At 44.3% G+C, this 27,288-nt stretch overlaps 1 long non-coding RNA gene across 3 annotated transcripts; it reads right to left on the reverse strand.

Annotated features, from left to right (window-relative positions):
• Positions 1-6,309: 6,309 nt before the first annotated feature.
• LOC144130436 (uncharacterized) lies at positions 6,310-20,630 on the reverse strand. Of its 3 annotated transcripts, none has more exons than XR_013314102.1 (5): positions 20,295-20,630; positions 16,833-16,910; positions 16,099-16,136; positions 7,411-7,443; positions 6,310-6,427 (listed from the first exon to the last, which is right to left on the reverse strand). It is a non-coding gene; the product is annotated as an uncharacterized LOC144130436 (long non-coding RNA). The 3 variants fall into 3 exon arrangements; XR_013314100.1 differs by having other exon boundaries at positions 16,099-16,113; positions 20,295-20,618; XR_013314101.1 differs by lacking the exon at positions 16,099-16,136 and having other exon boundaries at positions 20,295-20,617.
• Between the last annotated feature and the right edge of the window lie 6,658 nt (positions 20,631-27,288).

Here is a 27,288-nt window from a genome sequence, read left to right on the forward strand (position 1 = left end):
TTGCTCCCAGAAAAACTAAAAAAAAACCTGAAATAAGTATGGAATAAACTTTTGGTGCAACAAAAAATGCGTGCTGTTCTCCTCAGTATCCACATATTTTTTGCGAACTTTATCAAAGACCGTGCATGAATATTAATGTACAATGGGAATCTTGCTATTCGTTCGATCAGGTACAGACGAAGTAACTAGGAATCATTTTAGTTTTTTGATGCCAGGTCATAAATTACCTCAGACACAGCACTACGATGGCAAGATTATGCACCAAAAAGGGGCATTTTTTAATATTTTACTCCAGTCGACGAGCGGAAATTATGAGGATGTCATCCAACGTACTGTAGACTGCGCCAACTTTTGACTGCACGAAACAATCTAGCCTCTCACTGCTCTGCTATGGATACTGCATTTTTATATCTGAATACCATTGCCCACTGATTTTAGTAGATCTTAAGAGCAGCTTTCTTTCTATCAAATTTTTTTGCCTTTTGCTGCACGTTTAAAAGGTTTCCATGAATAGTTATGGTTATAACCTCAAAAACTGTACCAGATTATAACTTCAAAAACTGTATGGTGGAAGCTTGATACTTTAGTAATGATGAATCCGTTATAATGGCTTCCTACTTCCACAGATGAGACACGCAGAACTACATGAAAGAGGCCCAAGCCTACATTCAGAAAATCTTTGTTACTTAGGACGGCACGTAACTGAAAATATCCTAGTGAGCGTATACCCTTTGGACGCGAAAACGAGAAGAAAGCTCATTCAGATTACGGTTTGGTTGGAGTTGCGTCAGATGTATTTTTAATACATTCGTGAATAAACCTTGGGCACTTTCTGAGTGGCTCTCTGTCTAAAAGTCTGCACCTATACCGAGAAAGAAGCGTGTAGTGATTGAAGTTCCTCTCACGTTCTCTCTGTTTGAGAAAGTAGAAAAGCTTGCAGCTGTATTGAAGTGGACGTCATAGGAGTCGTCGAAATTGACTTCTGGTGAGACTAACCAAAGCACGGGAAAGAGGAATAAGACAGCAGGCGGGCTACGTGACGTGAGAGGCTGCTATTAGAGTGCGCGAGAGAAACTCAACAGTGATGGCCTCAGATGCTGAAAAAATGTACGTTTCAGGCTGTCCAGGAACAAATTTACAGGAACACCTGATTTCGTTACGTGTTGGCAATGAGTTAGCATCAGCAGCTGTTGATGCCGTTACCGGAAGTGGTGCCACTTCCTGTCTGGTGACGTCACTTCCATCCTGCTAATGGGCAACTTTTATGACCGACGACGTATTTCAGTGCCGTAGGGCCTGTGATGTCATCGCATTAAAATGTGACGAAGATAAAAGCGCACTGCATTTAGGGATAGAGAAATAGCAATTGAAATTAAATCATTAATATTGTTGCATATTCTGGTCGTGCATCTTAGTCTCGATATGACCATCACATGCTGGGAGCTACGAAGAAATGGCCGTCATATTCGACTGAGGCCACTCTATGTATTGGTCTGATGTTTGTCCAAGAGATAACTTGAAATGGCGAGCTTTATAGGACGAAGAAACCTTAGTCGGGAGTATAAATCATTCCTGACGAGGATCTGCGGAGCAAGTGAAATGGGCCCTAGGTGTCGACTGGAAAGACTGGCCAATTCTAACGGCAAACGCGATAATGTCGCAACTCTTCCACTGGAAGAAAAAACTAGTGTTCCTCCTCAGGGGCAGATAGCAGTACGACAACCATAACTTTTGGCAAGCTGCACAAACGGCGAGGAAGAATGATCAGCGGAGGTTCTTCCCGCACTCTGATGACGTGTCTGTTCCAACAGCCAATATCGCCAATTGATTGCGAGTGCCCTCACTGGTTTAATTATGACTTGCCTATCTACAGCCCTGACATTACTGGCTGGGAATTGTTTCCTGTTTCTTAAAGTTAAAAGCCTCTTGCACCGTAGGAGGCTCTCAAATAAAGAAGTTTCTTATTACTAGCAGAGTGAGCTTGCAGCGAGAAAAAATTAATCAAGAGTTTTTTTTATTAATATTATTAATGGTTGTCCAAAGTTTAAGAAACAAAGATTGTTTTTTTCGTATATGGCCAGTTTGGAGACAGTTCTTTGGAGTATTCGTATATTTCAGTACTTTTGAACTAATCCTTGCGTAATGAAGTGTGACATTCTATTGTGAAAGCGAGGGAAATCAAGTGCTTCTTTTGCTGCCCAGTGTGTTAATTCCCAGGCTTGATAAAACTGCGCATCACAAAATATTACCTGCTGCATATTTGTTACGCCGGAAATTTGAGCGGTTTGAGTATGGTCACTGCAATAAATAGCTGCCCATAGCAGGAACTCGAAAACGCCAGTGTACGCAGAATATCGTGAACTCGGTTTCTTGTTCTCGGGAGTTTTCACTTTACCAATTGCTTTCTACTTGAAGTAATTTGCATCCGATTACTTCATCGTATCGTGTTGCTGGTAAAAATTTGACAGAAAGCGAGCGCCAAAAATAAACAAGCCCCCACTTAACTTCGTAAAACGCTCTGTTACTCTGCCAAAACAAAAAAAGAAAGCAAATTACTGCTAGCCAAGTGCTCAGCGTAAGAGCCGACTCCACCGTTGATTTTTATGCTTCGTGAGACTAGCCAGGAGGCCGAAATTGGCGTGATGCGAGTATCTTTCATGCCACGCTTGGTTCGGCATTTTTGGCTTGTAACTGTAGCGTACGAAGCCCCAAATAACTTATAAATAGCTCATTTACATAAATAATTGAGCATCCACTGCGGCAACGCCGCGCGTGTGGCTACATAATAGAGCCGGAGCAAGATTGGACTTGATTAAGTGCACCAGCTTGCGAGAGACCGACCGACCACCGCAAAAGAAGTTACCGCGAAAAAGAGGAAAAAAACACGCCTAACTCTATACATCTAACGGCCACTGCCGTTAGATCCACTTCACATCGCAATGAAACAAACGTTTCCCGACGTAGCGCAAAGGGTGAAGAGAAAAATAGGGCAAGATAGAAGGAAGGCGGCAGGGAAGGGAATAACGCACGAATCCGCATCTCTACCGAATTAGGCGCGCCCGAAAGCCAGCCCCATGACGGCAGTAAAAATAAACGATAAAGCACTCCTCACTGCTTATTTGAAAAACCAAATTGCCTCGCTACAATACGCATCTAACTGGCACCAGAGTGGTTCGTCTATTTTGATTGCTCCGCTCCGCTGAGCTGCTCTTTCTCGTTGTTTCCGAACTAGGCCTGGCGTTTCTTTGATACCAGCGTACAGACCTTGTTTGTTCTGCCTATTGATTGTTGCGTTTTTGCTGTCGTGTCTTTCTTGGTGGTAAGCGAATTTTATTAGGACAAACGAGAGCCGGCTGCACCAGTCCGGCAAGAACTGGCTGCTCCGGCAGCACGACAGAATGTGCGGTCCAAACGAGCAGCAAATCGGCCTACAGACCACCCAGCTACGGACGTACACTGAAGAGGCCAGCGCTTCTGGGATGTTTGTTCGCGGCGAACTTTTTTTTCCTTTCTGTGATTCAGCTCAAAGTCCATTCTTGTTTCTGTCATGGTCTAATTTAATTGTTCTTCGGTTGCCCCTCGAAAGTTTCACGTAACGGTCTCTGGGAGTACTTGTTGCGAAAGAGGAGAAATAGGAGACCGCGCTCAGAAAGACCTCCTCATCGCACAAGTGGCGGGACATAAAAGAGATTACAGGCGCGTTTGCTTTCTAATGCTCGAGGAACAGTCACTAGAGCTGAAAAGAAAGATTTATTTGGTGAGTGTATCATGAATCATGAAAGCTTGAAGGTGGGACCTTTGTCTAAGCTACGCGGGCTATTGAGTTAGCCTCTCCCATCTATCATGACGATCATGCACTAGTCATTTAAAAATAGAGAAAGGGCAATACGACAATGTACTCGCACGTCTTTCAACGATAATCAGCGTGTTCAGTGCTCCTATAACAGTTTCGAGAATAAATATTACTCTCTCATTACCTCCTATTACCTTACCGCCGTGATAGGCAATAAATCTAGGCGGATTCGGTGATTATATTTAATATACTGAAGAGCTCAACGTAGAAACTACCTACGATTAGAAGACTGCCGGTGGGACATGAAATTCGGATATATGACGCGGTGTTTATCGCGAGAGAAAACCCACTCTCTTGCACCACCTGCGCACTAACTCTACCATACGCCGGCATGGTTGCACAAAGCTAGAGCTGTGTCGCTGCGGATGGCCCAGATTTTCTAATAGCGCGACCGTGCTTTACGGCGACAGCTATTTTAAACGAGGAAACCCTGCGTGTGGACTTGTGCTGGCGTGGCCACGTCCGGGACTTAGCAAGGGCAGAGGCGTGAAAAGGGAAGAGTGAAGACATTGCCAGTTTGATAGCGAGAAGGCGGGAAGAGCGCCTCAAGATAAAAAAAAAAAAACTCAAAAGCAGCAGAGCTGCCACGGAGAGGGTTAAGAGAGTGGCCGAGTAGGGTGGTTGCATTGTCTCGGGACCACCATGATTTTAAGGAGGCGAGGCGTGCAGACTGAAAAAGAAGAGCACGGTTGCTGCGATGAAAGCGATGATGGCTACGAAGAGCATCAAAGCAGCAGAACGCGGCAAATCAATGCGTGCAGAAAACTGGAGAAAGGGTAGCTGCAGCGACCAAGATGACGACCGTGCGACCCGCCAGCCAAACCGAGGCACCATGTCAAGCACCTGGACAGCACCGACTGGCAAGAAAAGCAGTACAATATCTCTGTGTGTCGTAGGGCCGAAACACTCCACTCCTTGTTGCCGAAAATTTTAATGTCACCGTTCCCGTGGCAATAATGCGAGGCTAAAATACTTCAAGACAGAAGAGTTGGGAGTGCACGCGTACCTAGTTTACTCAAACCCAACAACGAATAATCGTACAGCGTTAGATTTGGTTTTCGAAAAGGACCTTCGTAGCATCCCCTGTTTAAATTTAGCCGGCCCAGTTCTGTTATCATATACCTATTACGTGTTTGTGCCGTAGTATTTTTCGAATAGCGCAGGATGTTTTTTTTACTAGTGTGTTTGTGTATAATCTGTGTGCAGCAGAGGATGCAGCCCATTGGCTGTCCTTTTCAGGACAGCCGTAAACTTCTTCCATCGGCCCGAGACATTTCTGCGCTTTATTTTTTGCATATTTGCATTGACCTGACTTATACACGAGCATGCTAGACCAAGGTGAAAACAAACAGCATTCTTTCCTAAATTGGGAAATTGAACACGTGCCCAATTTCATAATTCGCGGAATATTTGAATGCACGACAAAAAATTCTAGTAGAGTGGTGTGGCAGATAAAAAGCGCATGACGACACGTCGGACTTATTACCTTAGCATTGGTGAGCATGGGCTGCAAGAATACACAAAACTGATCAGCCTGCTTTGTAAGAAAGTGAACTCTCACCTAGAATTGCGGGTCGTACAAGATTTCATCGTTGGACCAACTCGCTCACGCAAATCCGGTTCTAACTCTTACCCATGTTCTTGCGCTGCTCAATATGACCAGGCATCACTCACTCACTGTTCACCGCATCGCAAGACGAAATCAACGTTAATTACTGTGAGAACATTAGCGTTGTCACACAAACTAAACATTTAAAACACACAGAGGCCCCTATGATCTATTAAACACCTGCGAAAATTGTCCTAATTCTATTTTTTTAAATTACCCTTTTAATTTGATTATTTTCTCCTGTTTATGTTTTCTAACAACTCATAAGGAAAATTACCCAATAAGCAACTTGTATATAGTCTAGGTGCTACGAACTATTGCCTGTTCCTCATTGTACAAAGATTTATTTGCCTAAACGAGAAAGACAGACAGTGCGGCATAAAGCCTCTTGATGCAAGGTAGTGAAGTATGAGAAAAAGTTCTTGTTCAAAAAGACGCTGTGTGTTTTGCAATTCTTTATAGACCCCTTGGCAAGCGTAATCATATTTACTTATTATGCTTTTCCACACATAGGTTGAAACCGGAATTAAATTTTTCTTGGCGAGTTTCTACTTATATAAGCACAAATCAGTTCCATGTTTGGTTTTTATATATTTCTGATAAAGCTTGCTTTTTAGTCAATACAGTGCATATAATAAAAATTTCAGCAATACCTGAAGGGTTGCTAACAAGGCATAGCATGGTATGTTTAATATGTGATCTGAAAAACTTGAGATAACCGACTGAACAGACTATTTTAAAGTGGCTTGTTGAGCAATTCAGGTCAGTAGTTCAATCTACTAACTGGCCGAAGCTGCTATCTCTGCGTGGATAACAATGAGTTGATCGCCCACCATTATCTCCTGGACAGTGTTATACCAAGAGTATTTTATTGTTCATTGAGCCTGCCTTGTCACACTACCCCGTGCTTGCTTCGCTTGCAGACTTCGCTGGCGCTTGCTGAGGAGCCTGCATTTTCATCATTCCTGCAAGCAATGACACATAAAATGAAAGGCAGATTTGAAGATAGTCACACACTTACTGCGACACAGTAGTCAGCTGTTTACTGGGGAAATCATTCATTTTAACACGTGCTTTACCTCTACATACACCGGGTGAACCGCGCTTAGTCAATGGCACTCGCTTTGTTTTGAGTGAAATATAATAAAACTCCCTTAAGAGCTCTTGAAAATAAAAAAAATCGAAAATATAAATTTCTAGGAAGTCATCACATCAGCACTGTTCAGAGTAGGTAAAGTGTAATAAAAATCACAGTATGAACACAATGAAATGAATCTTAGCATGAATTTTTCTCTTACGTATTTCATAAAAATTAGCTGCATAGCAAGAAGCGTCCTTATTTCCTTGGAGTATGTAGGTGATGACTTCGGGCGTTTATTTCAATACTGCTGCGCGTGTTACGAAACAAAGCATTTTAGTGTTTATTCACACACAACTTGATTTGTGGCATAATCGGCTTTAGCGCTCAAAAAAGAAGTTAACACAGACATTTTTGTTTTTCTAAAGGTGATGCTATTGTTTTAAAAATGGAAGAAGCTCATCCCTTGCCACTTTTTTGTAATAATGTAAGGTTTTGGCAGCGTCCAAGTTCCTACTGTGCTAACAGTTTAGTACACAATGAAAATGTTGCACAGCAGCTTTTGCCACCTTCTCACAGTTATCCTTTATTTTGCAAGTGACTTATTGTTCTCAATCAATTTCAGCGCAACAACCTAGCGGGCTTTTTTTTTTTACATGCAGGCCTGCGTGAGGCTAATCTGTACGTTTCGGCGGCTAGTTCTTTAGCGCTCTTTTATTGTTTTCGCTGTTATGTTAAATAGTGTGCAGGGTTGTTCCAATATGCTCATCATTTTGGTGTGCCAGCTATAAGTAACTGGCTGGCATTTCATCCATAAAAAGATAAATAACTGGATATTTGCAAGGCGTACACAAAGGCTGTGAAACATACCCAATATTTTCTGCGGAGCTTCCATGAAGACCGCTAGAAAACGAGCAACGGCAGCATCATAAGCAAGATGTGTGCGCACATTTATGTGGAATGTAACGGATACTTGTGAGTTGCGAGCAACAAAAATCTTTACGTTAGGGGATATAAACCATGCCGTACTGCTGAAAGAAAATATTGGAAATAAAAGTTTTCCTTTCTTAATGCACGGTTTAGAAGAAAAGGTTAGTGAATAACATGCGCCATTCTGCAGTCACATGGAACAAGAGAGCAAGCTCGTATATAGGCAAAACAGCCGAGGGGTGGATATTTATTCTTGCAGCTGTTCATGCTTTAAAGTCAGAGAGGTTACGATATTAGCTTCCCAAGGGGAGCACTTTATGCAGGGATATCTCCTTATCAGGCATAATTCATCGTTTAGGCAGGTTGGGGCGCCTTGTATCCACTAGGAAGAACACACATCCATTGATGACGGACCCACGTACACGTAACTCATGACCCTCCTCCTTGTAACAAAAAAGTTTTAACTAAATGAAATGAAAAACTATGAAAAGTTGCTCTTGTTCAGTTTGTTATAGAACAGCACTTGTAATAAATGGGTGGGGTTTGTGTAATCTATTGTCTCTAAGCTGAATTTATGCCTTGAAATTCACTGGAGTGTAGAGATCGACATTTTTCTGGACCACTTGTTGTTCAATATGCTCCGATAAAACGTTGCACAAGGGCGTTTTTTTTTCTTTTTCGCCTGGATGAAAATGCAACCGCCTTGGTTGGTATTAGATACTGTGACTTAGATACTGTATTAGATACTGTGTCTACGAGAGCAGAAAGCCATAGCCAACAAACACCGAATATTACTGAAAATAAAACCCGAACAAAACCCAATATATCTGTTTTTTAATTTACTCATCACGCAATGAGAGCATATTCATTTTTCTCCATTCGAAAACTTTTTCATTTTTAGCGAAGGCGCATGTAAGCACTTGTGGGGGTAATTACAAAATGGTAGTAACGAAGGCGGGTGTAAGCACTTGTGGGAGAAATTACAAAATTATAGTTTGCGTTTGCCAATATATCAATTTTTATTGGGGGAAAACAATAACATAGATGCTCATGCCTGCCTCAGCGTCACTTAAGGAACGCTTCAAGATCATTCCTCCAAATAAACCTCGCTGCCAGCATGAACGCAAATGAGCTCATTAGCCGCTCAAGGAAGCTCCATTATGCTGTTTCACGTTTTAATGCGACCATCACGGCGCACACTCGTTCCGCTCACTGCTCACGCAATTTGCTGCCAGCTTGATTGGCCATGGTCGACGAGTTTTATTTTGTGCGCGCTGAGTTCTTTTACGAAAAAGGCCGACGGGACGGTGCTGGCGGCGGGAGGAGCGCACGCAAGGAAAAAAAAAGTGATTGGTGCTTTGGACGTAAACAAATGGTGTTCCAAGAAATGATCTACCAAATGTCAATGGAAAAGATGTACAAAATGGCGCATATAAAATTTTAATTGGAACGCATTGTTTGCTGTTGGTTACTTCCCTGCCTTTTTTGAGCTTTCGTTTATCAGGTAGTGTGCCTAACCTTTCAAATATTTTGCATATCTGTTAACTTTTTCTTAGCTTTTCGTGTGATTTTATTTCTAACTTTGCCTTAAGTTGAGAAATTTACCTCTTTGTCTTTACTGTATTGTAATATAGTACTAACTGAAACTTTTAGGCCTGCCAGAAGAAGCCCTGCTCTTGAGCAGAAATTTCTTGCTCTCTTCTGTGTCTGTGTTCTGTGACTTGAAAGCAGTTCTACAGTGTCTTAATTCTGCTTTACGCCATGGCAATCACGATCAACTCGTAGCTGAATTAAGACACCTCCAACATCAGGCGCAGGAAGAGGGTCATGACGTCGTCTTGCAGTGGATACCGGGACGCAGCTTACGCTGCAGCTCGAGCGGCTCACGGCAGCGCCAACATTGCCCAGATACCGTTGACAACAGCCGACGCAGCAAGACATCTGCGAATGCTTTGCCGAAGAGAGCTTTTAGCGTCATGGTCTTCTACTGGCAACTCCACATGCCACCTGCACTAACTAGACCCCTTACTTCAACTCAGTCTCCCGTCCGGCCTCTCCCGCTGCGATGCTACGCTGTTGTGTCGCCTGTGGCTCGGAGTGGCGTTCACAAATGCCTACTCCCACTTAATCGCAATGGCAGACTCTCCTTCGTGTGAGATGTGTGGGTGCGCCGAAACTATAGAACACCTTCTTTGTAACTGCCCTCGGTTTCAGCGTGAGCGTGCACTCCTGGCTGCAACACTCCGCCGTTTAGACCCTAGGCCCCTTAGTGAAGCCAAGATTATGGGTCCTTGGAGTAAGCCTTCATCGCAGAGGACAGCTTTGAAGGCACTTTTTAAGTTCTTGAAGGGCTCAGGACTGAGTGCAAGGTTGTGAACTATCAGTGTGTGTCCTGTGTACCCTGCAAGTAATGGCCAACGGACATGTGGAAAAGCGATCATATCCCTTTTTTCTCTCCCTCCATTCCCCTTCCCACGTGTAGGGTAGCATACCGGGCGCTGCCTAGTTAACCTCCCTGCCTTTCCGTTTGTCTTTCTCTTTCTCTCTTGCTATCTTCCTTACCTTTGATTTTTTATTGAATACTTTCGCTTCAAAGGCGTACACTTTGATCGAAGGACCCTTATAAAAAAATCTTCAGATCGTGTTCTTTGTCTTTAGCTTTCTTCACAAACCTGAAACTAAAGGCGCCTTTCTTTGGAGATGAATACATCTGGTGAAGAGAGGAAGATTGTGTGCAATCATTGTAGAGCTAAACGACACATGCAGTGGCAGTCTCCGCTGTGGTTCCTGGGGTTTTACGAAGCATGGTGGTTGGGACGAACTGTTAGCTAAATTCCCATCGAAACTCCATAATCAAGGCAGGCTGCATTCGGGCTCGGGAGAACTATTCTTCTATCTGCGTTCGTGTGTACGTATTTGACATCCCTTTATGGTCTTTCCAACCTTACGCGTCTATCCAACGGTCTGCGCTCCAATACTCACTGGATGCCCTAGCATCCCGTCTTCCTTCACCAGCCTACCCTTCCCTCAATCTGGCCCTATCGCATTTAAATACTGTTTTATTTGGATGAGAAACAAAGCTGTTTTGTGAAAAGCTCCTGCTTTTAATATTGAAACGAATAATTATCCGATCCTTTGTAGAAACGGGTCGGATTCTTGGTATTCTTTTTATAAATCTGGGGCCTGCACCCCGTGGATAACAGCCATTCATAAATTACATCACGGAATTCTCAGCCTTGTCCGCCGTATAGCTATGCGCTATACGGCGCACAGCTATACAGAGAACACGCAGGCTTGCCAGCCTGTGTGTTCTATCCTACAGAGAAGTGTAGTAAACAATGCACGATTCCATCGCCTGACCCGTCGGCAGTAGGAGCCCCTTGAAACTAATAATCGATAGACTGTGCGTGCCATAACTTACCTCCCCCTTTTGCATCCATACCCGTCCTTCAGGCGTACTCACAAATTATTACCCGCACTTAAATCATCGACCAGTGCGAGGCAAACAGAGTTCGTAAACATTCTCTCCAACTTCATCGTTTAAAGTCACTTACCGCCTGGTCCTACCGTCAGCTTACAATCGATCCGCAGTTGCCTCGGCAGGGTGCACCATTGTGGCACAGGAACTTCAGCCATTTGCATTGCCGTAGCTTCTCTTCTGCTAGTCCCTGAATTTAATGCGTTTCACCTATACACACCAACTGCCTCGCGGCGCTTAAGCATCGTAAGGCTCTTGATCCCACACTCGAAACTGCACAATCTGTTTGTCAGCTCTGCACACAGTACTGTGCGCATATACTGTATTCGCGGCTATGCTCATTTTCCTCTTAACACTCAAGTCGGAGTTCTGACAGACCTCGATACACCAGACGACCGGCCAGCTTCCCTCCTTTTCCCAGGTTCGTTCCTGTCCTATGTGTTTGAATAACAAGCTCTGAGGCAGCGAACACGTGCTGTAATAATTCCACGTTCGCACCCCCTCCATCGTAGTCTTATTTGAGAGAAGGTAACCACATGCCGAGGTCGGGAAGGAGCTGCACTGACCCCAGCTATTCGTCATCGGTGGCTACCAACTGCTCACAAGTTCCCTAACTGTAACACTCTGCGGCGCTTGCTGCGAAGATACCCAGCGATGATTGCCGTGCTGAAACGCTTCCTCAGTGAGGCGGGCTTGCAGTGTAACCGCGAAGGGGACCACAAAAAATGAAAAAAAATGGACAGTTGTTGTACATTGGCTAACTTTGTACCTTTCTTAGCGAAATTGGCCTGCACTCCGTCTAACTTTCTCCGATGTGCTATATCCCCCCTTCTAAACCTCTCCTTTGTGGTACAGTTGTCGGAGAAAAAAAAAGAAAGAATTCCCGTCCGAACGCACGGTGGCTGCCGCGAAGGTGGGCCACTGGCGCGGCAGTGGAGATGGCACGTGGGATTCAACGCACTCGTGGTAGCGAAAAGATGCCAGGTGTTTGCTCTCGCCTGACACCTGTATTACTCTTATGCTAACGAATCTGTCTTGGAATTTTATCTTACAGAAGTGTATGCGTCCATCACAGGTGCTGTATATTACTAAACCATTGCAGGTTACCACAATTGCCATAGGATTGTTTCTGCTTGCAGAAGCACGACGTCAACGACGCTGCGCTCGTTAGCGGGTCTGTTCCTGATGTGGTGCGCAGAACAGAACCCCCCTCCCTCTCCCCCACCATGCAGGGTATACTCTTTCATCCTTCAAGTGTATTCTCTGAGGCGTTGCCTATATATTTATCTTCGGATTGCTTCCACTCGTGTTTCGTTCGCTGCTGCGTCGACTTTTGCTCCTTATGATATGGTCGCAAGCCTTCTTCCTAAAAGTAGGTCAGACTATGTTAAAGCACATGTTTCACAAATTCCTGATCCATGAAAATAACCAGTCTAGAATTCACGATGGCTTTTACTTTCGCTAACAATGCCCCTGACTCCTCAATGTCAAGGCGTGATTTGCTCAGAATCTTCCTCGAGGGAGGCTGTATGGTTCTCACTAGACCTTACCGCCAGCTTCCCCATCAGAAAATATCAGGCATGAAGAACAGCCGCTTGACATCGATATTGGTGGGTTTCCGACAACTTCATCGTTGGACCGCATCTGAAGCAGATTCGAAGATCGCCAGAAGCCTTCTTGGCAGCCTTGGTGTTTTTGCGATAAATCACACGAGCTGGCTTTTTCGGGAGACTAAACGGGGTGAGAATATCAGGCACTTCTCTGTGGACGTGTTCGAGATCATCTCTATCATGTAATCAATATGTGCCGCCCTTTGGGCGGCACATTTCAACCCTGTAATGTAGCATTTGTTTTTTCCGCTATGCGACGTGACGAAGAATGCTCGTGCAAACTGAATGCACGCAACCTCAAATAGATTCGTTGAAGCAATAGGGTGACCTGTTTGAGGAGTGGTTGCAGCACTTCATGAGCTTTTCCTGAAACCCATGTACAAGCAGCAATGGCGGGTCGCTCGTTTCACCGCAGCTCGCACTATGCAAATCCAGCAGCCTAAAGTTTACTAGTAGTTGTGCCAAAGTGTCCCTCACGCCGACATGCAGCAAATGGCATTGCGCTCTAGCTGCCAGAATTGCACAAAAGTGGTGACTTGGTTTGGAGTAATAGAGGGTGCCTGCACCCTTTTGGCGGTGTTAAGCGATACAAACATCCACTGGCTCGAAGCATGCGCTCGTTGTTAAGATGGGTCTTTGTTCACATATGCGAAACATTTTGTCGATCAGTCAAAACACTAAGGGAACCTGATCTTCGCAGGACGGGCGTCCTTTTGAGTACGTTTAATTCACTGTTCCTAGGTATACCAATCTCTTCTGTTGCTTAAGGACCACGTGCAGTATATCTCGCCAGCAACGGTAAAAAAATCTGAAAAATGACGCCGTGACTGCTAGGAGTCCGGTATCTTGCTGTAAACTTCCAAAGTAATCGTCATATTCAGGGAATTTGTGAGAGCACCAGCTTGAACTACAAGCATTTCACAATATTCGCTATCGAGAGAGTTATTCGGTCGTCCCGACCACAGTCTTGCAGGTACTTAAAGCCACTCGAATGCCTGATCTGCACAGTATCTTTTTTGTAGATTCATCTCTGTTAAGTTGTCCACAAGATTGTTCGGTCACGGAGAATATCTCCACATCAAGAGATTGGTAGCTGTTCTAAGTTCAGTGCTCTGTTGAGGACAAATTGCCTCCACTAGACGGAGGCGCCTCGGATCCAGGACAAGGCTAGAATGAAGTCTCTCCATGTATTGCAGTTTGTAGTCAACTGTGAAGCTCGCAAACCTGCTGAATATTCTTTAAATATCCCTTCACCCTACCATAGCTCCAAAAACCTCTAGACAACGCAGACTTATCTGTTAAGTGGGGCCACACAGGTCTCAGATTTAAGCAAGCACGCTTCTCTAGAAATATTCGTCAGTATGCAAATCAGAGCACCGTATGTTAACGAAGTTATATCCCAAGGCGCATCAATTTGTAGAACGCTGGCCAGTTTGTATCCGCCATCAGTGTAATGAGAGACTGCAACTGCTCCCAATTTCGAAGCCTGTCGTACCTAATCATGCTATTTGTCCTTCAGGTCTTCACGGAGGAGCCAAGCGCACAGTTTTTGGTAACTTCTTATGAAAACGGTGGAAGGGCTAAGAAATTTAAAGGGTTGAATATTCTCGAACCTGTCTGCAGGACAAACCAGTTTGTCTGTGACTGCTTAAAGGTAGTCGCGCAGATATGATTCTTATAGGCTAAGTGTGTCTTGCTCGAAGTTCCAAGTAACGCTGGACACTTTAACAGTCCCCTTCATGGAGCGTGACTATTTAATTACCAGCTTATTGTTGCTCTTGCTCGAAGACTTGTATTAACCTGCCCTAATTCACTGCCCACTTCTGAACGGTCAAACCCGCCTCTTGCATAACTTTTTTAGGTTTCGCGGCACGATTTAAACGCTTCTTCTTACGTATCCGCCCAAGTTATAAGATCACTGGCGTTAAACAAGTCGCCAAGTGCTTTGGCTGTCGCAGCTTTGTTTGCGGATGCTCCATCTAAGTGGTAAATAATGGTCGCAGTAACTAGAAACGGGCTTCGCATTGTTCCTAATGACACGAGCGTCGTTCTGCGCTCTTAAACTTGTTTTTTAGAATATTTTAAAACAGATCGATCTCTGAACCAAGGGAAGCGACTGGGCGTCTATGTCTATAATTGGGGTCTTTAAAAAGCCTTTTCTTTCAGCTGTCAGTACGATGCCATGCGCCCGGAAGCGAAGGACCCTGTTTCACTCCTTAGTTTCGGCACGAAACTTTACGATGGGCTACAAGTAGACGACGAAGGTCATGACTCAATGATGGGTGGAGAACGGAGACTTTAATGCAACCTGACTTCGTGAATAATGGTGTCCCAAGTCCCAGCGTGAGCGCCCGGTCAATACCCTGAAAGCGGCTGCTTTTCACTGGCGCGCCAAGGCCGTTGTGTGAATGATTCAATTCTTCTAAAAAAACAGTCTAACAGCACAGCGTTGTCTCAACAAGTGCGAATAGCTTTTACACACTTAATTTAACTTACTTAAACGATGAACACCTATCTGTGTTCTGTTCTCGAAGATATTAATCTCGTTCCAAGTCTTTGCCTTCCTTTTTGGAGTCTAAACATCGCCAGCGTTAAATGCTTTCAGAAATTTTGTTTTTTATATATTAAGATATTTTCCTTGCCAGCTATACTGTTTTATTCATAACTGCTGGAAAGTTTCAGTTTGATTGAGTTTTTTTAATTCACTAACGATCTGAGTGAGAAGTTTGAATTTCTTATCTTAAAGATAATTATATATTTGCCTATGTTGGAAATGAAAGGGCAGTTATTTCCTATTGAGCACTATTTCCGCATTCAGAGGAACTGAGTGGTGCATTTAGTTCAGGGGGCACTGTAGGAATGGCCGCTTTTTCTCATTTAATCTGTATTTAAGAAAAAGCTGCTAGAAGGGAAAGCAATGAGGGTGCATCAAGCATTTATGTCTAAATATCGAAGTGGTAATAACTTCATCTCCCGACTTTAATGTTCCAGAGTCGCAAAAAAATGGCTTGTGAGATTTAAATAAGCAGAAAAGTTCTGTGACATAACTTTCTATGAAACCCAATAAGTTCGATGTGGAAAGGCTGGCGCTGTTTGTATTTTTGGTGCAATTATGACGAGAAGGTTGCCTTCAAACTTATGGCTTAGAAGAGTGCCGATATTTCGTCACAGGAGCCTCTGCCATGGGGATGAATGTACAGATTTCATTTGTTGAACAACTTTGCAAACAATTGTCGCCAAATTTGTTATTATTAAAGCTGAACTATAGTAGTAGTAGAAGTAGCAGCGGTGATAGCAGAAGTAATAGTAGTAGCAGAGCTAGCAGTGCTAATGTTAGTAGCAGTATTAGCGGTAGTAGTAGTAGTGCTAATGGTTGCTGTAGTAGTATCTTATATAATATGCTTCCGACGAAAGGTAGAAAAAATCACGCCTCCTGACAAGCTCAACAGCCTGGATTACATTCCAGGCCATCGGTGCCTAAGGAGGCAAACACATTCACAACACAGTAATTAATTATGCTGATTAGAAATGAATACTTACATGGAAACTGCTGAACTGTAAAATAAAACAATGTTTTCCTTGAATAAAACAATACATTTTTCATCCCACACTTTCTATCTTCCTTTTAGACAAATTAATTACTGAAAGTATTTATTGTTTCTTCGTGCCATTTTATCCGGGGATATCAGGTAACCACAATTGTTTCGTTAGTGTTACCGTCAAAAGTCTGCGGCTAATTATTCTTTCCATCCGCTTGAGGTGCGTAGAAAGTAACCACAGCAGGACGTCATAATTATTGACTAGCACAGTATGACTTACTACATATTGCATATGTTTCTAATGGCAAATAGGGACCGAAAAACAGTAAAGCATTTTGCATTGAATACAGATATTGAAAGCCTGAGCATACTTGGTTTCTGCTTAAATGTTTCTTTAAGAACAAGAGGGCTATGTCTGTAGAGAAAAGAAGAAATTGAGTTGAACTGCCGGATGGCAACAATAAAGTCCTTGTGCACCATTTGATCAAGCTACAATAACCATTCATCAATATTGTTTCAAAGCATCATATCATGTATAATATGTACTGTTTACAGCAATAATGAAATTTTACATTTGAATTCCCTCTTTATTTTAACTCAGTGTCATCTGTTTTGTACCATGTGTAACTTGTACTTGCTTCTTAATACTGTTTATTTTTATTGGAAAGTAGCACCAAAATAAACAGGCGCCTGAGAGGGACAGTCATAAAACAGAATTTTGGTGCATCGACCTACTTTTATCCATGACAGTATCCAGGCCAGGAATCTGCTGTGCATCAGAGTAGCCTGGGATGTAGAAAAGGGCTGAAAGAACTAAACAAGCACGCATGATGTTATTTACGACCAGCAGTGAAAGGCATTCGAATATTGTGCAAAAGCCAGCAGCTTCTCATGAGTTTAGATTGAAAGGGAAACGTGTCATAAGGAGAAAGGAAACATTTCCCCGAGCTGTTGTTATAAAAAAAAGGCATACCGGTTTACATAGATTGGAGCTAGCGACTTCATTAATGAGTGCAAGGTTCTAACGTCCCTGTGATAACCACACACAGAATGTGCAATCAACAACCAGAAAAAACCACAGCGTGATCAAGGGCGCAGGACAGAGAAAGGTATTTCAAATTAGTTTGTAGTTAGATACTTCTTTAATGTTTCTCGGGTTACCGAAACAAGAAGAATAGCGAGTTGGATTATTCGGATGTAGTTATTTTTGAAGTACACGGACGAGGTACCAACAAATAATGGACACTACAAGCGCGGCTACAGGCTTAACGCAAGATACATATTTTTATTACTATTCGAAACTATATCCCATTGGTCGCACCAGTTGATAACATTGTTCGCTGCACTGTTCAAATTATTATAATTATCCTTATTCGTAACTTCAAAGTACAAAACACAATTGTCGGCGAACAATCGAATACGCCCAGATGGGTTAACCATTTGAACAATATCAATGACATACAGACTTTGTCCGTAAAGTATCGAGACTAATTTATTTTCTTCTCTAGAAATGATTCCCCAAAACAAATGTTGGTGCGTATGTGTAGCGCCATATTTTCGAGCTAACCTCAGCTATTTACGTTAATTGCTGTGACAGCCGCTAGACGGCACTACATGTAGAAAAATACGTTGTCACTATACATCTGGGCATTCTACTGTGAGTGAATGTGGAGAGATGAACCTCCACCTCGAACAGGGTGTAAACATAAAATTCTGTGTGAAGCTTGGCAAGACAGCCGCGAAGTATGAGCTCCTTCGTGACGCTTACGGCAACGAGACATTATCGCAAGCGCGAGTCTTCGAGTGGAACAAGACGTTCGTTTCGGTGAGAACGTCGGTGGAAGACGACACAAGGCAGGGGCGCCCTTCATCCTCACGGAATATAAACAACGTGGCTCGGATCAGAGAAATCGTACTGCAATACCGCATCATTATAGTCTGCAAGGTATCAGATGCTCTCGACATAAGTAAGACAACATTCCACCAAATTTTGCGTGAGAACTTGGAGAAACGAAAGCTGAATGCCAGACTTGTGCCGAACTCCCTCACACAGGACCAGAATGACACGCGGGCATCAGTGGGCGCTGATTTGCTCTCCGAGGCAGAGAAGGATGCTGCATTCGTCGACAGCATCATTTCTGAATACGAAACATGGTGTTTTCAATACGACCATCAAACAAAGAGGCAGAGCGCCGAATGGTGGTCCACAACCTCTCCGGCGTCGAGAAAGGTGCGGCGACAGAAGACCGAAACAGACAATGCTGATAGTTTTTTTCGACGCCAGAGGTGTCCTACACCACGAGCTCGTCCCACAAGAGCAGACAGTGAAGCAGGAATTCGATATCCGCGTGCTCTAACACATGCGTGAAGCAATGTGACGCCGTCGCCCTGACTTATGGGCATCTGGACACTGGAGCCTTCTCCACGATAACGCAAGTCCGCACATTGCTCTCAGCGTGACAAAATTTCTCGCCAAGCACAGCATTACTGTACTTCCCAATACTCGCCTGACCTCTCCCCATGCGATTTTTTCCTGTTTCCTCGTGTGAAGAGAGCCCTAAAAGGTCGCTGGATGGGGAGCGTGGAAGCCATTCAAAGCGCCACGACAAAGGAGCTGACAGCCTTGGCAAAAGAAGCATTTTCCAACCGTCTCCAAGACCTCAGGAAGCGTTGGAAGCTGTGTATCGACTGCAACGGAGACTATTCCGAAAGAGTGCTGCACATATGGTTTCAATATTACACGCATTTTTTTCGGTGGACTCAGTCTCAGAACTTTACGGACAAAGATTGTGTAAAAGAAAAAGCTGCGAGCCCAATACACTTTCCTGTCGAACACCGGATGAAACTGGAAGAGAGTCCGAACATTGGCTGACAAACGGACTGCGGTCGTTTAAGTATGCGGTAATACATGTTAAAAGGATATCAAGTTTGCGAATTTCTTTCATTTTAAGAATTAGTTTACAATGAGGAACGCTGTCGAGCGCTTTCCTAAAAAATTAGACCAATTTGGTCCTTCTTGTCTATACCTGATTCAAACAAATTAATTACTGTAATTAATTGTGTTACCGTCGCGAAGCCCTTTCCGAACACCTAGTTGAATTTATTTAAAGCTAAATTTCTTTCCAAAGATTCGTTCATGCGGTGAGAAATATATGTTCTAGTTTTCAGAGCGATGATGTCAATGATACGGAATAGTAGTTCTGCAACAAAAGACGATCTTTTTTTTTTTTACGGGAACAATTCGGGTTGTTCTCCAGTCATCAGTCATTTAATAACCAGTTTCATATACATACCAACAAATTTAAAGATACCGTATTCATGTACATAGAAGCCGAAAAAGCTTCCACAGATTGTCGCTTTTATTTTTTTTCGACTCCTCCATTGGATGATGTCAAACGAGACTGCGACTATTCTTACGAAGCCGATGACGTCGAAAAGCGATCAGCGCTATGCGGTAGTGCATCGGTAAACAGAAAACAGATATATATTGACAGTATTTAAAACTAGCCGTGGTTTATTTTTTTCTGAAGATAATTATAGTTTATAGGTTAAAAACGAAGAGTGATTTTAACCGAAGTTGGCAGTCTACTAGGAAGCCTGTCCTTCCTAACACGCGTTATCTGAGAAATGAAGGACGAATTCCCTGAGAATGAATGCATCCTATACTGTTTCGTTCATTCGTCAGAATGTTTTCTTTTAGGATTGCAAAGAAGTAATCAGTTTTTACAACTTTCGAAAATTCCTCTAAACTAGTTGTCAAAAATAAAGAAAGTAGAACACAGCTGCCCGACTTCACTAACTCGCCCAGCAATCTTCATCAATTTTGTGGAAAGAAAAACAAGTGCCTGAATTTTGTCCTGTGTGCCACGTTCGTACGCCATGATGCGATTCAGATAAACGATTTTACTGACTCGCCATAATAAACACAAGGATTATTGCGGACCTTCGTAAATAATTCCACACTATCGAATTCAACTTGTGCATTTACGCTGCATAGCAACTCTAAATGCTGTATCGGCGCGCCAGTGACGCCTGTCACGGTTTCCAATCTATCCCCCACGTAAAATTATTATGTAGAGGTTTTATCTTTTCGTAACGCGAGTAGAAAAAACACCCAAATCATTAGTCCACCGTAAACCTGAGAGTATAGCATAGCACGTTTCAACGTCAGTGGGAAATTAGTGTCGCAGAACTTACACAAAGTCAAAACGCAGCATGTCCCAGTGAATCGCAGCGTCATGTCGACGTTTTCTCCAAATCCGAATCCCGAGAAACGCCACGAGGCTTAGCGATGTCCTTCAGAAGCGCGGAGATTAGCGCGCACCCCGGCCGGAGAATGATCGACGTCTGGCCGTTCGGGAAAGGTGACGCGTGCAGCCTGTTTTCTGCCAGCTCTTCATTTATTTTGCGGCGCCACGTGACGCGGTTTCCAACGCACAGTGGCTTAAGCGGAAGAGAGGGCGCTCACGTTCTCAATCAGCATACGTTCTGGACCTGCTTCCTCTCTGCCACGTCAGCCAGGCCTGCGGTGGGAGAGGGACGGATGATGGGGTTAGGGCAGCGTATTCTCACGTCTGTTCTACGCCCTTTAAACCTTCTCAGCCTTCTCCGGACGTATTCTCTAGCTACTTTTGTTCTTGCTTTCTCTGGACGTGTTTTTTTTTCTGCCTGTTGGGCTCTTGTTGATCACTTCCTCGCCTCTTCTTGATTTGTTGATGCTTTCCTGGTGGCGTCCTCTTGGGTCTGTTTTCAGCCACCACTCCTCTCTTCAGTCTCACCCTCTATCACGCTGTTTCTGTCGGCGTGGCTTTGTGTGGCGCGGACGATGATTGCAACATTCATGCACTCCCATTCCCTCCTCGGTCGAGTGCCCTTAGCCGTGAGAGGGCGAAGGAGGCAGTAGATTCGCAACAGCAGACCGTGTCCGTGCTCGTGTTGCGGGCATATCCGCGCGATGTTCGCACCTCCGCCCTGGCGATGTTCCCTCTTTTTTTTTTAGTTCACGAACGACTAGACGGAAATTTTTCGTGTTTCCCCTCTTTTTCTTTCTTTTACGTCAGGCGCAAAGCTTCGTGACCGTTGACCGCTTGATTAACTCGATGAAATATGCTGTCCGTAGCAGATGTGAAGCCCGCGCGCTTCTAGGAAATGCGTGAAGCAAGACAACACCGCGGGCCGCCGTTCGTGCACATTTACGTATGCCATAGGTCGGCAAAAATGGGGCAAAAAGTTTTTGTTCCTTTTCTGTTTTGTTCTGCGGCAGGTTAGTACAGTAGCTGTCTGTGCCATGCTAGCTCCGTAAGCATCGCAGGTGATGCCTGTCGTACCTAGTTAGGCGCGCATAAATAAAGACTGATTTCTCCAGTCGCACCTTGGCGAAACGTGTCACACGCTTTGTTTCGGTGTCCAGACGATGTATAAAGGCGTGAATTAGTAGTCGCTGGTCGAAAAATAAAGATGCACTTGTTCACAGAATGCATGCCTGACTCTATGCAGTATTTATCAGCCATATTTTTTTAAAAGAAACTACAGCCTGAGTTTGACAGCCTTAATGAACTAGCGACTGGCATCGTGACTTGCGGTCCTCTGCTAGCAGGTTTTGACATGTCCCCTTTGCATGCACCTCACGAAAGCAACTCGTGCCGCTCCTGAAATTTCATATGATTTAACCGCCTTAACTGCATGTTCGGTTCGTTATGAAGTTTTATTTCTTCCCTTTCACCACCACATTACCATATACGATGCAAATCTAATGTGCAAATGGTACCGCTTCTTGTTCGGCATATGTGATGAAGGCTGGAAAAAATGCTTGTGCATAAAATTATGCACCTGGTATAAAGCAAAGAGAAATGTTTAACCCCTCTAACCCACCTCTGTGACATGGTGCTTTGTCGAGTACAACCCCTAAATAACAGAGCCGCGCACCAGGATAACAGTGATCTGAATGCTTACCGGAATAGCACTGAAGTTGGTTTCAAGCTCCACCTAGTCTCTTATTTTCTCCTTTCTAAGTACTACGACTGTTGTATCAGGGTACTGCTGCTTTAGCTAACAAAAAAATTGCCATTAATCTATTGTTATCCACGGCCACTGCCATGTTTGCAGCTCATGCTTATACCGTATTGTGACGGTGATCGTGACAATGATGGCAAAATGCTAATATTTGCAGGCTCGTTCAAATAAACATTTAATTATTTTAACAAGGTGGTTCTGGAGTTTCACGGCTAAGCACGGTCTCCAACACAGACGTCTATTGATGGCTCCATTCACTGAAAGGTACTTCATGAAACTTGTTATAACAGCATTGACAAAAACCCCATTGTTCTTACGCACTTCACGCACACAGATGCTCGACAAGGGCTATGGATCAAACTCTGCAACAGCAACGTTGAACGTGACCTACTGTGAAGGAATTAATTGATGCATCACTAACCAGCTTTCGCGCTCAATGTGAGCTGAGCTCAGACAGCACGTCATTAGTAACACGATCAGGGCAGACAGGGGTATTTGCGCCAGGAAAACGTAACAAGTTGATTGCACCGTAGCCTCAGACGTCACGTGTTGGGTCTTTGCAGAGGGCGAAGACACTGGTCGGCCAGTGAGTGTGCGAGTGCGTGCGCGTCCAGCGGAGGTGGCGGGCGTTGTGAGTAAGGGCTCTACAAGGCTGGTCGTCGGAGATGGCGGCTCCTGTAACAAGTGACGCCGGCAGATCCTCATTAATCGGAGACCGTCCGAGTACTGACATGCAATTACGCCGCTGAAAGCCTCTGTGAGAGAGCACTCGGGCCTTGGCCTTGCGACGCGAAGAACAAAGCATCGTCACTTAGCGCAATCGAGACGCAGCGGAGGACGTGATGCTCTGCTCGAATGCCAGCCAGAAGGTCGTCTATGAACGAAGATAAAGAGCGAACAAGGGCATTGGCATTGAGTCGGTAACCTTGAAGAAGCCATGACAGCGCGCATAGCCTGTGTACTCGTCGGTGGTCAGAAATGATATGGTTTTTAGCTTAAATGTTCTCGTGCACTTCATCTACCTTAAAACTGTCTTACTGCGGTAGATACTGAATTACCGTGCAATGATAAAAGAGTGCCTCATAATCAAGCGATTTCACACGTATAGTGCATCAAAGCAAAAGCGGTGGCTCAGCTATTTTCCAATTTTTTTAATGTGCTGTCATCAGGAGCCCCATCGGAGAGAAAAAAAAGTGGCCCAATGTGTCAAAAAATCGCTGATTGGTCGACGTCAACAAAGCATGTGAAATGTCTGAGCGCTGATTGGTTGACGTGGTGTATGGCGTTGAGACCACGCGACATGACCGAGATAGCAGGTGCGCTGGTCGCGTGACAGGGTCGAGCACAATGGTGGGATCGGAGTCAGTTGGCAGGTGCGCTTGGTGGTGCAAACGTATCTAGACAGCTCCGCGTATGAGATGGAATGGATCCAGAATCAACGGTGCGTCTCTCTCTCATGACGAATAATTTCAGCGCTACACACCTTAGTGCGTCTATGGAAGTGGAAAATCCCCGCGTGCGCAAAGGGTGACCACGCAAGTATGCCGCTAAAGATGGAGTATCGATGGCTGCATCAGCTTAGCGTATGCGGCGACCAGAAATTTCGGAGCTGGAGAAGCAGGTCGAGCGGACTTCATACTTTATTGGTATCGCATTCTCAAAACGTAACGTAATTAAGTGTCCCCTAAATTTTTAGACGACTGTGACACTAAGCGTTTGTTTACAATGAGGATGACATTGCAATCCAAACGAGAAGCACATCCCATACTTGCGCAACTCATAATGCACCAACCCACCATGAAAAAAAAAACGATGAAGAATGGACAAAAACTTTGCTCTAGGCCTTCGCTTACAAGTGCTCGCTACGTTGCGTCACTTTTTCTGATACCCTTATTGATTAGCACTTTACTACTTTTGCTCTTTTAAATCGTGGTCACACTGTAGTTGACATAGATAGTCCTTACGACACGTCCAGATGCCTGTTTCACACCCTGATCCCTAGATTTCTGCATTACAGATGATTATTCCGTTTATATAATGATTTTTAATAACTTAAGATTGGTATGTATAAGGGCTGGTTATATTCTGCTCATTTCTCTATAATTTGGCTGGTTGTTTGAATATGGTTAAGCTAGTGTGCCCTTGGCGCTGTCTGTATTTGTACCAAAGAGGGCAGTAGTTCATCATCGGTGCGAAGTAGGGGACTCATAGTCGGTCGTATCTGAGGGGCCAGTACCTGAACCAATGGCCACCTCGGAAAAGCAAGTATCTTTAGAGGGACAGCGTGCAATTTTCGGGGATTTACATTCTTTAGCAGTTCATTTTGTACCTTGCCGCGTTCCTGTTCTGTGCCTCACAGAGGCCTTGGAAAGTTCAAATGATGTGTGGCAGTATGTTAGCATTTTGCATGCGCAATTCCGGTTTTTAAAGGTTGTGTACTGAGAGTGAAGCAGTGTGTAGCGGCATAGCCTGCACCACTTTGTCAATTTTTTCTCTACAAATGTACTTCCTTCATGCAAGAAAAAGCACCTTTGTCAACCAGGAACTTGTTCACTAAGATAACAGCTTGGGTGGACAATAGTTGGTGGACCTTTTTCTCGCGAAGTATTTATGAAGCTTTTGACACCACTTGGGGCAATTGAAGGGGGGGGGGGGGGGCAGAGCCCTGCGTGCTTCGTGGTAGACTGTCCAGAGGGCACAACTTTTTACAGCGAAAGCTGTAATAAGCCATTTACGGGGTATCAGCTGTAGCCGTAAAGCGTGACGAAGCATAATGCACAACGCTATTGAGGTTGAGGTGTCCATCGTGAAACAATGCAGCTACTGCGACGTTCCTTTCGTTAAAACTAACCGGCAGCTCAATACCGCCGTTCCCTATCTCTTGTAAAATTCGAGAGGCAGGGGAGAGGCATCTGGCGTGCAGTTGGAATATTCAGGATGATGATGATTATGATGATGATTAATCTGCAGCAGCCGCGTACCATCAGTGTCTTCCGTCTATCGTCTGGGCTAACTTTCTTAAAATAGTGTATTGGAAACTTTCCATTACACTACGCGTGGCATATTGTGTCCACTGTATTTAACAACAGCCTTTCAAAGATACCGCTAAGGCTCGTGTGTAACAATTATTAGAAAAAATAATATCCTCAAAAGGTGCATTAGTGATCTCGTGAAAGCAAATGAGCTTCCAACACTGCCGTATTTAATAGCGAGTTTATTAAAAGCCAGTGCGCTAAAGCCAGTGCGTCTTCACTTACTCGGACAAATTCATCCATTTGCACGTTTGGAGAGCTTAACCACGGCCTGACTTCGTCGTCGTATAAGCTCAGGGGCAGTGTTCTAACATTACATAGTAATTAACGTGAAAACTCGCCCTAATGAATGTCGGCCCATTAATTTTGAAGGGTTTTCTTGAGCGAAAAGTTTAAAAAAGAAAAACCTAATGAATGGAGCTGATATATCTCATGTTAAAATTCGTCTGAGCGTAGCAAATATTCAAAGCGTAGGATGATTTACCAGCAAAACAAAATCGGTTGATTCTTTCGGCTTGTAGTCAGCATTTGGTGATGTAGCTATGAAAAAAAAATTTTAGCAAAAGCTGTTTTTCTCGTCATATGCCGCCAATTTAGCGCTAGAACTTTCGTTCAGCGTTGTTAACAGTCCGCAGCTGTTATCAGAGCGAAATATTGCATGCGAGTCCAGCACAGAATCTTATTAGCTGAAGTGCTTAACCTCAAAGACTCACCTATAGTTCACGGCATGACGAAGTCATATTCCGAACTCTATAAAACCCCCGTTATGGCCAAAAACCAATATAAGATAGGACTACAAATAGAGAAAAAACAGCAGATAACGCATAACATCTAGCTTTTCTACAATCGTATACGTGTGTGTAGCGACTAAGTTTCTTTGGGCGAGGAATTACGGCAGTTCTCGGCTAAGGAAAGACGTTCGTTTCTCTTCAGAGATTGCGTCACTCAGCCAAGTGTGTGACACTCGACGGTCATCACTGAAGTCCTCACCTCGCGGCAAAATCGCTACAGCGCTGCAGAGATACTCAGTTTCGAGATCGACTGTACGTTTTGCCTCAGGTGAGAAGCGAAAAAGAGCAAGGCAAAGAAAAACTAAGAACATACAAGCTGCAGACTGAAAAAAAAGCATGTGAACAAGAATCGCTGCAGAGACATGAACTGAGACGCAGGTAATATGATTACGCACTTTTCTGACCTGGTCCTTTTCAGTTTCCCATCTGTAGTTATACTCTCCCACAGCACCTGCGCATCTAGGTCAGACTTCTGCTCATTCTCGCAGAGCTATTTTCTTCCGCCCTAAGGCTCTCAATCTCCATCGAATTCCTCACCAGTGATAGCGTCGTGCACTGTGTGCCCGGCTTCTGTCGAGGGCAGCTGTCAAAAATTCAGACGCTTCGGAGAAGCGGACGGCGTGTAAAGATACAGAAAAAGTAGCAGCCGAGCGAGACGTGGGGAGGGCGGGGAACAGGGCAAACTGCCTGCGTCTGGCATGGCCTCGCCCCAGTGCGCATGCGCGCTTGGCGACCGCAGCCGCACTGTGTCGATGGTAAACAAGACGCGTGGAAACTTTGATCAAGAAGCCACCGTCTCCGCGAGAAGCCGCAACGTTCTTTCGTACATCTCCCCTGTACCTAGTTTCTGATGTTCCACCTTCTTTTTTCTTAGAATTTTTTTTAGCTGCTCTTCGCTTCCGCGTAGGCGTGTGCCTCCGTTTTTGGCGTTTTCTTATTCGGCTGCGGCTCGAAGCAGTCTTTCCAGCCTGATAGTGTGATACGCCCCGGCGGCGCTTCGAAGACTGCCCGTCAACGCTATCCTCGCTTCCTATGTGCGTTGGATACTCCCCATATTTACCTGCCTCCCCCGCGTATACCAAGGCGGTCAACTGCACCTGTCGCTTCAAGATCTGGCCTCGTTCGAGCGTCTCTACGCGGGGAAGCGTAAATATACCGAAAGTTCTCAGAAACCACGCAGTCCTTTCTTTCATTTCGAGTTCTTTCCATAAGAACGCAAAAACTAAAGAGAAGTTACCTGTCCTTGATTTTGTGAGCACGTCCCAACTTCATTCCTTTGCATTTTATGTCGCAAGTATCGAAGAAATATTGTTACTCACCACTTTTATGTCGGCCTCTGCAAGCTTCATTTTTATA

This window comes from Amblyomma americanum, chromosome 4 (assembly GCF_052857255.1).
Source record: "Amblyomma americanum isolate KBUSLIRL-KWMA chromosome 4, ASM5285725v1, whole genome shotgun sequence".
NCBI lineage: Eukaryota > Metazoa > Arthropoda > Arachnida > Ixodida > Ixodidae > Amblyomma > Amblyomma americanum.